Genomic DNA, 14,421 nt, shown 5'->3' with positions numbered 1-14,421 from the left:
CTGACCTGCACTTACTCTATAGATTATCAGATTTTTTTTTCTGAAACAAGAATGTGCTCAAAATAAATAAATGTTCCTGTCCTGAAGTTAGTCATAAGGACAATTCCATCATTTCCTTGACTTGAATCTTAATGAATGGTCTTGAAATAATATTCAACCTCCTTCTCTGATCCTTTTTTATGCAGAAAATAATTATTCTTCCTAGTGTTTTAGCCACCATGCCCTCCTCTTGCATTTTTGCTTCAATGACTGTTCTCTTACATTACCATCTTTCTTCCTTCCTCTTGTGCTTCCATTTTTTATAAAGATGTTTCTTTTCTATTACTGTGGGTGGGCCTACCTCTACCAAAAAACTCATAGCCATTGAGGTACCCAGGTGAGATACATAATAAGGGATAGGATGTGGTATATGTCTTGACTTAAGTAAGGCTTCTGATATTGTCTCGCATGACCTTCTCATAAATAAACTAGGGAAATACACCCTACATAGAGCTACTATAAGGTGGGTGCATCACTGGTTCAAAACACGTTCCCAGAGAGTAGTTATCAGTGGTTCACAGTCAAGCTGGAAGGGCATATCAAGTGGGGTCCTGCAGGGATCAGATATGAGTCTGTTTCTGTTCAATATCTTCATCAATGATTTAGATAATGGCATAGAGAGTACACTTATAAAGTTTGTGCATGATACCAAGTTGGGAGGGGTTGCAAGTGCTTTGGAGGATAGGATTAAAATTTAAAATGAGCTGGACAAACTGGGTAAATGGTCTGAAGTAAATAGGATGAAATTCAATAAGGACAAATATAACATACTCCGCTTGGGAGGGAACAATCAGTTGCACACCGACAAAATGGGAAATGACTGCCTAGGAAGGAGTACTGTAGGGGCGATCTGGGGGTCATAGTGAATCATAAGCTAAATATGAGTCAACAGTGTAACACTACTGCAAAAACCGCAAACATCCTTCTGGGATGTATTAGCAGGAGTGTTGTAAGCAACACATGAGAAGTAATTATTCTTCTCCACTCCATGCTGATTAGGCTTCAACTGGAATATTGTGTTATTGTGTCCAGTTCTGGATGCCACATTTCATGAAAGATGTGGAAAAATTGGAGAAAGTCCAGAGAAGAGCAACAAAAATAATTAAAGGTCTAGAAAACATGACCTATGAGGGAAGATTGAAAAAATTGGATTTGTTTAATCTGTAGAAGAAAAGACTGAGAGGGGACATGACAATAATTTTCAAGTTCATGAAAGATTGTTACAAGGAGGATGGAGAAAAATTGATCTCCTTAACCTCTGAGGATAGGACAAGAAGCAATGGGCTTAAACTGCAGCAAGGGATGGTTAGGCTGGACATTAGGAAAAACGTCTTAACTGTCAAGATAGTTAAGCACTGGAATAAATTACCTAGGGAGGTTATGGAATCTCCATCATTGGAGATTTTTAAAAACAGGTTAGACAAACACCTCTCAGGGATGGTCTAGATCGGGGGTGGGCAAACTACAGCCCGTGGGCCAGATCCGGCCCCTCAGGACTTTGGATCTGGCCCACGGGATTGCCCCCCGTGGCGCCACGGGCCCTGCGCCACTCTCAGAAGCAGCCGGCACCACTTCCCTGCGTCCCCCGGGCAGTGGGGCAGCAGGCTCCATGTGTTGCCCTTGCCTCCAGGCACCACCCTCTGCCGTTCCCGTTGGCCGGGAACAGGGAACCGTGGCCAATGGGAGCTTCGGGGGAGGTACCTGGAGGCGCAGCAAGGGCAGCGCATGCGGAGCCCTCCGCCCCCCACCTCCTCCCAGGGGCCGCAGTGCTTCCTGGAGTGGCATGGTGCGGCGTGGGGCCAGGGCAGGCATGCAGGGAGCCAGGGCTGCCCAGGGGGTGCAAGTGGGGCAATTTGCCCCTGGCCCCACAGGGTCCCCCATGAGAATATAGTATTCTATAGTATTGCAACTTTTTTTATGGAAGGGGCCCCCAAAATTGCTTTGCCCCAGGCCCCCTGAATCCTCTGGGCAGCCCTGCAGGGAGCCTGCCTTGGCTCCGGTGCGTGCCACTGCCACCCCGGAGCCGCTTTAGGTAAGCGGCGCTGGGCCAGAGCCCGAACCCCACCTGCACTCCACCCCCCAACTCCCTGCCCTGATCCCCCTTGTACACCCCGCACCCCTTCTGAGCCCCCTTGTACACCCCGAACCCCACCAGCACCCCACCCCCAACCCCCTGCCCTGGGCCCCCTCCCACAGTCCATACCTCTGCCCTGAGCCCCCTCCTGCATCCCAACCCTCTTCCCTGAGCCCCCTCATACACCCCGCATCCTTCATCTGCCCCAATCCCTTGCCCTGAGCCCCTTTCTGCATACCGCACCCCCTCCCACGCCCAAACCCCCTGTCCTGGCCCTGCATACAATTTCCCCACCCAGATGTGGCCCTCAGCCCAAAAAGTTTGCCCACCCCTGGTTTAGATAATACTTAATCCAGTCATGAGTTTAGGAGACTGGACTAGATGACCTCTTGAGGTCCCTTCCAGTCCTATGATTCTATGACTGTTGTAACAATACATCAGCAATATGGCCGGTTAACAATGAGCTGTGTTGTCATGGAGTTGCAATGTGGTGACACCACATCGTGACATCAAGTTGCATTCATATTTAAGGGTTTAAACAGCATTAAGTTGTGATACAATGTTGGGGCCTCAAACTTCACTCCTTTGCTCTAAAATCCTAACATTGCTAATAATCTAGCTGATAAAATATGGCAACCTTTAAAAAAATTGTTTTTACCCCTACTTGTCTTCTTGAAGGCTTGGATAAGTCTGCTATAAGTGCTAAACAGAATTGATTTGGATATACCTCACCATATCTCTAAACCTTTGTCCCATTGTTTTTAAAATTGTGATTCCATTTAAGGGGGTGAAGTAGAGGCTGCAGCTGTGCCATGTTTCCAGCTGTCATTTTGAACTGATGAACAGGGTTGGGGGGAGGAGGGCATGCATTTGCTGGGTGGGACAGAAGAGGGCAGGGGAAGGAAAACAGATGAATGGGCATATGCCTTACATGTCATAGGCCTAAAAATGGTCAAATGCGGGGAGGTTAGCATGAGACAGAGGCCAATTGCCCAGCCAGAGCAACTGCCATTTTTGAAACATGTATGGTGGTGCCGAATGGATAGTGTGGGGACGAGGGAGGGAGGAAGGTGGGGACCTAGGAGTCTGAAAGGCTCCAAGTTCACATCCATCTAAAATGGCTGAAGACGTGGGGCACCCAGAACAGAAGCTAGCATGGGAGCATAGCACAATAATAATAAACTGTAAAGACAGATACTTACATGTCAAGGTTCCCTCCATAGGATGTGCCTCCTCAGTTCCACCTTCGGTTGCTGGCGGGGCAGGGATTGGGCTGGCCTTCTACCTGCCTGGCCACAGGGTCCTGAGTCCTGAAGAGATCCTGGCTTTCTAGGGAGATCTCTTTACTGGCCTCCTTGTGCTTAGCCTCTGATGAGTCTTGCTGGTCATGGAAGTGCAGAGAGAGAGAGAAGGTAGCAGGCTCCACAATCTTCTTGGATTGGGTGGTTGTGTAATCATGCAAAATCTGGTCTAACTCTTCAAAAAAATGCACAGGATCCATGTTTCCTGTTGGATTTTTCCTTGCGTCCCTGGTTTTAATGTAGGTCCTCCTGAGCACGATTGCTTTTTAACCAGCAGTAGTTGGGGTTCTAGCCATGACCCCTCACGGACATCTACCTAGCAACGTCCACAAACAAACCTTTATTCCTATAGCTGGCTGCAAGGCCTTCCTGTACTGATGCTTCTCCCCAGAGCTCTAGGGACTTGGCCAGGGGCGGCTCTAGCAATTTTGCCGCCCCAAGCAGGGCGGCAGGCCGCGGGGGGGCGCTCTGGCGGTCACCGGTCCCACAGCTCCGGTGGACCTCCTGCAGACGTGCCTGCAGGGGTCCGCTGGTCCCGCGGCTCCGGTGGAGCATCCGCAGGCACGCCTGCAGGAGGTCCACCTGAGCTGCGGGACCAGCGGACCCTCCGCAGGCATGCCTGCGGGAGGTCCACCAGAGCCGCCTGCCGCCCTCCCGGCGGCATGCCGCCCCAAGCGTGCGCTTGGCGCGCTGGGGTCTAGAGCCGGCCCTGGTCTTGGCATGATTCCAGGTGGCTGCACAAAGAATTTTTTAGGGCAGTGATACTCAGATTGAGGTTCGCAAGCTGCAAGTGGCTCTTTAATGTGTCTCCTGCAGCCAGGGCCGGATTAACTCTCCTGTGGGCCCGGGGCTATTAGATTTTGTGGGGGCCCCTTATACAAGTCTTTTTCCTGGGAGGGAGTTTGGTGCAGGAAGGGGCTGGGGCAAGGGATTGGGGTGCAGGAGGTGGTGCAGAGTCTGGGAGGGAGTTTGGGTGTGTGAGGGGGTTCTGACCTGGGGCACGGATTGGGATGCAGAAGGGGGATTCTGATCTGGGGCAGGGGCTTGAGGTGGAGAAGGGGGTGCGAGGTTCAGACTCAGGCTGGGAGGCACTTACCACAGGTGGCTCCCAGATGGCAGTGCAGCAGAGCTCAGGCAGGCCGCCTGCATGCCGTGGACCCACGCTGCTCCTGGAAACGGCTGGCTACTAGCACATCTCTGCAGCCCCGGGGGGAAGGGGACAGCATGTCTCTGTGCATTTCCCACGCCTGCAAGCACAACCCTCGTAGCTCCCAATGGCCAGTTCCCCGCCAATGGGAGCTGCTGGGATGGTGCTGGGGGTGGGGGCAGCACACAGAGTCACCTCCTCCCTCTCCTGCCAGGGACTGCAGAGACATACTAGCAGCCAGGAGCTTCCGGGAGCTGCGTGGGGCCGCGGCATGCAGGCAGCCCGCCTGAGCACCCTGCTGTGCCATGGGACTTTTAGTGGCCCAGAGTTGGGGATTGCTGCCTGTGATTAATTTTACGGAGCCCCCCTTGAGCCGCAGCCCTGAGCTGCAGCCCCTAAAGCCCCTGCCTTAATCTGACCCTGCCTCTTTGTAGTACATGATATTAAAACACTGTGTGATTTAATTATTAACCAATCTAAGTTATTAACCAATCAAGATGCTTTTACTATGTTATACACCAATTGTAGTTGATAAAACAATAATACTTGGTCAGTCATTTTGCTGGAGAAATATATATATTTAAATATAATATTTTCCCTGTCATACTGTTAGAATATGAATATATAGTACTATAGTCAATTAAACAATGAATTCACACTGCTGTGGCTTTTTTGGGTAATGTTGATCGCTAATTTGGCTCCTGAACCACTGAGGTCTGAGTATCCCTGTTCTGGGCTTCTGAAGTAATACTGCAGCAGTTGTGCCATACTAGAATCAAGTAGCAAAAGGGCAAAATGTACTGCCATGCCAGCTTTTAAATGAGGGAGGAGATATCCACTCAACCTAACAGCAGAGCGGAGAAAGACACACAAGTAAACAGACAGGTCTGTAATGGTCACCCATAAAGCAGTATTGGATATACGCTGGAGGACTGCCAAAGAATTGCACGGCACCATTGCGTACACATGAACAATAGACTGAACAAATTTGATTTGCAGCAAAGTTAGTTCACTTTGAAAGAAGACTCAAGACTTTGCGATAAATACGGAGTTCATAAATAAGGGTAAGATTATGTCATGGAGGTCACGGAAGTGACAGATTTTGTGACTTCCAGCAACCTCCATGACATTTTCTGCTTCAGCTGCAGGGTGGTGGGGCTGGAGCTGTCAGCTGGCAGGGGGCTCCTGCAACTCTCAGCTGCTCCAGGCAGTGGCCGGGGCTCCAAGCTGCTGCAGGGGGTGGCCAGGCATAGGTGCTGGAACTAGGGGTGCTTGCAGGTGCTGCCACACCCCGGACTTGAAGTGGTTTCCATCATATTCAGGGTTTAGTTTGGTTCAATGGCTCTCAGCAGCCCCATTCTATAAATTGTTCCAACACCCCTGGTGGTGGGGAGCCCCCTGCAGCTCCAACCTCCAAAGCAGCAGTTGCTGGACTTCCTCCCCTCCCCTTCTGCAGCGGGGCTCGGGCTTTCACAGTTATCTTTAGTCACAGACTTCCATGAATTTTTGTTTATTGCCTGTGACCTGTCCTTGACTTTGACTAAAAATAACTGTGACAAAATCTTAACCTTATTCATAGATCGTAAGGCCAGAAGAGACCATTTCAATCATCTAGTTGAACCTCCTGAATAACATAGGCCATAGAACTTCCCCAAAATACTTCCTAGAGCAGATCTTTTACAAAAATATCCAATCTTGATTTAAAAATTTGTAGTGATGGAGACTCCATCACAACCCTTGTTAAATTTTTCCAATGGTTAATTGCTCTCACAGTGAAAAAGTTGTATCTTATTTCTGGTCTGAATTTGTCTAGCTTAATTTTCCAGCCATTGGATCATGTTATATCTTTCTCTGCTAGACTGAAGAGCCCATTGTTAAATACTTATTTCCCAGGTACGTACTTATAACCTGTGATCAACTCACTTCCTAATCTTCTCTTTGATAAGCTAAATAGATCGAACTCCTTGAGTCTATCACTATAAGGTCTGTTTTCTAATGCTTTAATCAATTTCATGGTTCTTCTCTGAACCTTCTCCAATTTATCAACATCCTTTTTTAATTGTGGGCACCAGAAATGAACACAAATATTCCAGCAGCAGTTGCAAAATGCAAAACGCAGAGTTAAAATAACCTCTCTACTCCTCCTTGAGATTCCCCTGTTTATGCATTCCAGGATCACATTAGCTCTTTTGGCCTCAGCGCCACAATGGGAGCTCATGTTTAGCTGATTAAAAACCCCAATCCCCAAATCTTTTCCAGAGTCACTGCTTCCCAGGATAGAATCCCCCATCCTGTAAGTCTGGCTGACATTCTTTGTTCCTAGATGTATACTTTTACATTTAGCTGTATTAAAATGCATATAGTTCACTTGTGCCCAGATTACCAAGCAATCCAGATCACTCTAATCAGTGCCTGTACTCAGAGAATAAACAAACAGTCAAATAACCCACAGAAGACAGACCAAATGCACCATTCACCAAGTCCTGCAATGTCAAAGCACAGGATCTGCACTATATTGAATTGTGGCATGTGTACACAAGCATTTTCAAATCAGATTCACTCCACTTAATCTAGTTTAAACCCCTCGTGTGCACAAGTCTTTACTGTGCACTCTGTGTTCCCAAAGTTCCACATATTAAAGTTATTACCAACCATTTCTGTCTGGCAGTCAAAAATCCATAGAACCATACTAAGATTATTGTTGTTATTTGGTATTCAGACCTCAGGATTCTCTAGTGTTTTGGCAAAACCCAGTCAATAATCCAGTTACACTTCCATTACTGCTGGCAACCTGATTACCAGCAAGAAAAAGTTTTCTAATAACAAAATATGATTAATATTATATAGTAAACAGTTTAGCACTAGGATTAAAAACCTAACCTTAGTACTCTCAATTCGCAGATCCCAAGGCCAGATGGGAGTCTTGTGATGATCTAGTCTGACCTTCTGCATAACGCAAGACTTCCCCAAAGTAATTCCTGCTTGAACTAGAGCATCTCTTTTAGAAAAAAACCCACCCAAGCTTGGTTTAAAAATTGCCGGTGATAGAGAATTTACCGCAGCCCTTGGTAAATTTTCCATTGGTTAGTTCCCCAATAAATTGCTGCATTCTTATTGTTTATATGTATACCTTCCTAAAATATGACTTCAGAATATGACCTGAGGCAATTGTATTTGCAACATTTTAATATGAAAATATTTTGTTGATATATGGCGCAGAATGATGTATATCTAGCGATTCATATAACTGCATCAGAAGAATGACGATACTATGTTAACAGAACTTGGACAAAATCTAAAAGTAAAAAAGCATACTAGTCTCTGTGTTTGTTTTGGATGTGTGCTATTTTACTGTACTACTGTTATTTTCTGATTACTGTATATCAAGGCATTTAATGTACCAGTAATACTTATGATTTTTATATGCAAACATGGAAGCCTTATCTAAAGAATGAACAGAAATTTTTCGGAAAGTATCATAAGCACTATTGGAGAAAAAAAACTGTATTATTGCTAAAGAATGAGCTGTGGCGGTGTATTCTAATATTAGCATTTTAGGGGATCGGTTTTTAAAATGCAGTCATATAATAAATCCTTGTGGTAAACAAAATGTTAGCATTTAAGACCATGTTATTTACTGTTGGTTTTGAGTGAGAGAACCATCAAACAACTATACATACAATTTTAAAAAGTATATTGCCAGTTTATTTCTAAGAGCTTTTCCTTTTAAGCTATGTTGATTAACTGACTCTATTATACATATAGCTTGATAGATGATGTGATCTATGATCTCAGATTACAAGAAGCTGAATAGCAAAATTAGTGAACATTTTCCTGTGTAATCCAGTTTATTTTCTCATTAATATTTAGTACTGTATGACAGCCAACTGTGTATATATTTTGAATAGTAAATATAACCCTGCTTTCCCCATTACATCACCATTACTTCCTTAAAATACATATTTACTGCAGAATGCCCATAGTGTTTAGAGCATATTAAACTTTTAATTCTTTAAAGTCTACACATTAAAATTAGCAATAATATTAAATCAGTTTTAATTTCATCAAAGGCAGGCTGGTAGACTTACAAATAACTAGCATTTAAAGCCTGCCTTGTTTTTCATTTTAATTAGGAATCATGTCATTTCAAAACTAACATTTGATTTCATGAGACATTTGAGTCTGCTTGATATGGAAATGAAAGTCAGTGCTTGTAGGGTTAATCTGCTGAGTCGTGACTACTTGTAACTGTCAAATTCTCTCCAAGGATAAATAATTAAAGCTTCAGAAAGAATAAGCACACAGGAAGCAGTGAAGATTGGATGTACGTAGGTGTTGAGGGCATTCATTTTTACCCAATCGCTGAATAAAGAGCGCATTATTCATGCAATCTTGTTCATTCACTGCTACGTGACCTGCACCACAATAGGAGACTGCAGCATCCAGTGCTGAACTGAACTGCATTAGAGACAAGAAGGAAATAACTGTAACTGTACCAGTACAATATTTCAAACACAAGAACAAAATGCTGCCCTGTAGGTGTATACATAGCCTGTGGTTAATGTTATACTGAGATGAGTTACAGTTCTGATGACTAACATTGAAGCTGCTCATAAAAAATATGTATATTCTTTGTCATAGTTTTTCTTCATACTCTACAATATGATTAGCAAATATTAGCCTTAAAGTGAAATCTCTCCCTCTCTTTTAACCTGTCTCTTAAATTTGTGATTAAATAGTCTCTTCCAGACTTTTAAAAAACCAACCTAACAGATAGATGCTGATAATCTATTTAATAATTCACACAGAAATGAAGAGAAAATATTATCTAAAAGCAGCTTATATTGTAAAATATAAAAGCTGTAAAAAGGCACCTTAGCACTATAGCTTTAAAAATCATCTGTTGGGTCTTTTTAAAAGCTGAAAGTCTTCCTGTCCTTTAAATAGTTCCTTTTTTCTCCATATACTCCATGGTATATATACCACTTTTACTCATTCTGATATCCATCTTTGACATGATACATCATATCCCTTTTTTCAGAGTGGTAGCCGTGTTAGTCTGTATCAGCAAAAACAATGAGGCGTCCTTGTGGCACCTTAGAGACTAACACATTTATTTGGGCATAAGCTTTTGTGGGCTAGAACTCACTTCATCAGATGCATGGAGTGGAAAATACAGTAGCAAATATATATATACACATAGGACATGAAAAGATGGGAGTTCCCTTACCAAGTGGGGGGTCAGTCTAATGAGACAATTCAATTAACAGTAGAATATCAAGGGAGGAAAAATCACTTTTGTAGTGATAATGAGGTGGCCCATTTCAAATAATTGACAAGAAGGTGTGAGTAACAGTAGGGGGAGATTAGTATGGTAAAATTAGGTTTTGTAATGACCCATCCACTCCCAGTTTTTATTCAGGGCTAATTTGGTGGTGTCCAGTTTGCAAATTAATTCCAGTTCTGTAGTTTCATGTTGGAGTCTGTTTTTGAAGTTTTTGTTGTTGTTGAAGAATTGCCACTTTTAAGTCTGTTATTGAGTGACCAGGGAGGTTGAAGTGTTCTTCTACTGGTTTTTAAATGTTGCAATTCCTGATGTCAGATTTGTGTCCATTTATTCTTTTGCATAGAGACTGTCTGGTTTGGCCAATGTTCATGGCAAAGGGGCATTGCTGGCACATGATGGCATATATCACATTGGTAGATGTGCAGGTGAACAAGCCCCTGATGGTGTGGCTGATGTGGTTAGGTCCTATGATGGTGTCCCTTGATTAGATATGCAGACAGAGTTGGCACCAGGGTTTGTGCAGGGTTAGTGTTTTTGTTGTGTGGTGTGTAATTGCTGGCAAGTATTTGCTTCAGGTTGGGGGGCTGTCTGTAAGCGAGGACTGGCCTGTCTCTCAGGGTCTGTGAGAGTGAGGGATCATCCTTCTGGATAGGTTGTAGATCTTTGATAATGCGCTGGAGAGGTTTTAGTTGGGGACTGTATGTGATGGCTTGTGGTGTTCTGTTAAATTCTTTATTGGGCCTGTCTTATAGTAGGTGACTTCTGGGTACTCTTCTGGCTCTGACAATCTGTTTCTTAACTTCACCAGGTGGGTATTGTAGTTTTAAGAATGCTTGATAGAGAGCCTGAAGGTGTTTATCTTTGTCTGAGGGATTGGAGCAAACGCTGCTGTATCCTAGAGCTTGGCTGTAGACAATGGATCATGTGATGTGGTCTGGATGAAAGCTGGAGGCATGTAGGTAAATATAGTGGTCAGCAGATTTCTGGTATAGGGTGGTGTTTATCTGACCATCGCTTATTAGCACTGTAGTGTCTAGGAAGTGGATCTCTTGTGTGGTCCAGGCTGAGGTTGATGGTATGTCTTTCCAGATATAATTGTTGCTTGCTTACATATTTCTAAAACCAAAGTAAAAAAATATGAAATACCCCCCAAACATGACTAAATCAGCTAATACAAATTTTAAAAAGCCATAATATAGTACCAAAAGTCAAGGAAAAAATATCATCAAGGTAGGCTTTGACATACCCACAGGCACCAGCACCCCTCTGAGAGATTATACCTTTTTTCCCCCCTAGCTATGCAGTTTTAGATAACAGGATCGACTACATCCAGCTCCATCATTTTTGGTAGTAGATTTTATATCCCAAGTCTGGACAGACCATGCAATGGTTGCAACCCTATTTAAAAATCAATAATGATGATCCTGTAGAAAAGACTTGGAGGCTGAATAACTTCAATGAAAGATTCAGTTATTTTCAATGCTGTAATAAACAGAAACTCAGTTCTATTTTGATATTAATGATAATGGTCAAACATCTAAAAACATTGTCCAGGATGCATATTAAACAGAAATAAGAGGAAGATTAGTTAACTTAGCATCCCAGAGGAAAAAAGAAAGGGAAGCAGAAAAAGCAAAAACACAAGAAATTGAAAATGTTCAACCTTTGTATACAAGAACTGGGTCTAGAAGTATATTAAACACCTCTCCCCTTCCTCAGAGGGATAACTAAATGCCATTCTTATAGATAAAACTAAAGAGCCTCTCAGCTGGCTAAAACAGAGTATTATGAGCAGTGGAATAAAGCTCGTAAATTCCTCACCTATAGATTAAGAAAAGAAAAGGAAAAGTCAAATTCAAGCAATCTTAAACAAACAAGTAAACAAAAACAAAAAAAGGAAAATGTAAGACCAGAGAGACTGTTGAAGAATTCAGAAGGTTTTATACAAATCTTTATATCTTCAACTATAAAGAGCCTATGGAAAAAATTAAGGAATATAATATTAATGAAGATAACATCCCAGGGTTAATTCAGAAACAACTGATTGAGTTAGAAAGACAAATAGGAGAAGAAGAGGTTATAGAGGTGAATAAATCAATGTCAACGCAAAAATTCTTAGGACCAGATGCATCCTAAGTAGAGCTTTATAAAATGATTTCAGATATCACTGCAGGTAAATTAACTACTCTAGGTAATGATTTGTAGAGAATAAAGAGGTTCCATATACACTGAAAGAGGCAGATATATTAATACCAAAGCTACAAAAGACAAGCTGCTATCTCGCTTCTTAATGTAGACATAAAAATATTTTCAAAGACTCTTGCCAGAAGAATAGATGTAGTCCATCCTCAGTCAATACACATTGATTAAATAGGGTTCAAACTTAACAGAAAACTGAATGATTAAAAACATTAGAAAAATTATGAGAGTAATTCATGATATACAGAATTTAAAAAAGGACTACTGCTATCCTTTGACACTGACAAGGACTTTGATAAAGTAGAGTAGTCTTTCCTAAAGACACTTCATTTAACAATGGATTTTGGAGGTGATATGACAACTTGGGTAACTATATGACTTTCTTTCTCTACTAGGATAAAAGTTAATGGAGAATACGGCAAAGAATTACCAATAAAAAGAAGAATCAGACAAGGTTGTCCTCTGTGTCCCTTGTTGTTCACCTTCTTTATTGAACCTCTGACCCAAGAATACATCAGAATAATAGCATAGCGGGGGTTACCATTAATAAAAGAGAACATAAAATTGAGCAGTAGGCAGATGATGTAGTTCTAATGGAAACCAATCCACTACAATGTATGATTTGCATTCAGAATGTTAATAATGAACTCAGTGCTATATTGTGTTATAAAATTATACTAAATCTGAAATATTAAATGTAGGACTGGAGGAATGTATGATTAAATAACTACAAAATACATTTGAGTTTGTGTGGTACAAACAAATAAGAACTTAGGACTGAATATTTCTCCTAACCTCCATTGGTTCTATGAAATGTATTTTCCTTTCATTATTTCAAAATGGAAAAATGATTTCTTTGAACAGAACAAAAACTATATTTGTCTTGTCCTGACTCTATAGGTGTGGTAAAAATGAATTGGTTGACAAAAAATAATTTCCTATTTCAGGCCCTACCAATATGGATACCAGAAAGAACTCTACAGGAGATTCAAACAAGAATTGTTAAACTTGCATAGCGCAATAAGTTCCCAAGAGCAAATAGGAAAAATTCCTATAGACTCACTCTAAAAGGTGGATTGGTAGTACCTATTTCACTAAAATATTTATTGTCAGCTCAGTTAAGATCACTATCAACCTGACACCATAATGACCCCAATAAATGCTGGGTGGAAATCGAACAGGATTGAAATATAAATTTAGTGCATTGATTTTCTTATCTAAAAGATTTAGACCAAAGCAACTGGGAAATAATCCAGATGTCCTAATGACACTAGATAAATTCACCTGTTTTTTGTGGCATACAAATCTATATGTTGTGTAGCATTGTGTAGTTATAAATATCCAAACTTTTGGATAAATTAAATGAAAAACCAGGTCATCCCAAAATCTTATTCAGATACCAAGACAGCATATAAAAAACTGTGGAATGGAGAAAACTGCGACATAAGGGATCTCTTTACATAAAATAGTAATTCATTCTCCAGGTCCACTCAGGGCTTGGCTACACTTGAAAGTTGCAGCGCTGGGAGTTACAGCGCTGGTCGTGCAGCTGTGCAGGGCCAGCGCTGGTGTGTGGCCACACTCACAGCTACCAGCGCTGGTGTGTGGCCACATTTGCAGCATTTACAGCGCTGTTGGGAGTGCTGCATTATGGGCAGCTATCCCAGCATTCAAGTGGCAACAACGTGCTTTTCAAAAGAGGGGGGTGGAGGGTGGTGTACTGTGACAGGGAGCGGGGAAGATAGAGAGAGTGGATTTTTGGAGCCAACACTGTGTGTTAGCTTCTCTGGATTGAAAAATCACAAAATGTTCGCGAACCCTTAGTCTTAATTGCAAACAGCCTGCATCCAACGCTGTTTCTCTGTCAAGCAAACTGCTTGCCTCTCATTTGATCGTTCACAGCCAGGTACAGATAGCTCCTGTTTGCTGTGATCAGTGTTTGTTTTTCAGATAAACAGTTAATCGGCGCTCCGATCGTAGTTCACAACAAAACAAAGAGAGGCTGCATAACAAAACAAAGGAAGTAATTTAGTTAAAAGCATTCTGGGATATCTCCTTATTCCCTGGAGGCCAATAAAAGCGCTGGTGTGTGTCCACACTTGATGAGCAGCGCTGGATCACCAGCGCTGCAATCGCTACACCCCAACCTGGCCAGGTGTACAGCCAGCGCTGCAGCCAGGGAGTTGCAGCGCTGGATGTGCCTTGCAGGTGTGGACGGTTACTAATTGCAGCGCTGGAAAGCCTCTACCAGCGCTGCAACTTGCAAGTGTAGCCAAGCCCTCAGGTCTGACATATTGCTATATATACATGCTGCATGTGGGAGGTTTCCAGGTTCAAAGCTCACCTTGTATTTCTGTTATTTTGTTTGAGCTTG

The 14,421-nt window shown here is 42.6% G+C and overlaps 1 protein-coding gene across 1 annotated transcript in view; it reads right to left on the bottom strand.

Moving 5' to 3' along the window:
* The window catches only part of SHC3 (SHC adaptor protein 3), a 119,208-nt gene that overhangs the window by 90,492 nt on the left and 14,295 nt on the right, over window positions 1-14,421 (bottom strand). The window lies entirely within an intron of this gene.

This window comes from Mauremys mutica, chromosome 6 (assembly GCF_020497125.1).
Source record: "Mauremys mutica isolate MM-2020 ecotype Southern chromosome 6, ASM2049712v1, whole genome shotgun sequence".
NCBI classification, from domain to species: Eukaryota; Metazoa; Chordata; order Testudines; family Geoemydidae; genus Mauremys; species Mauremys mutica.
This window is presented reverse-complemented; position numbering and strand designations above follow the sequence as displayed.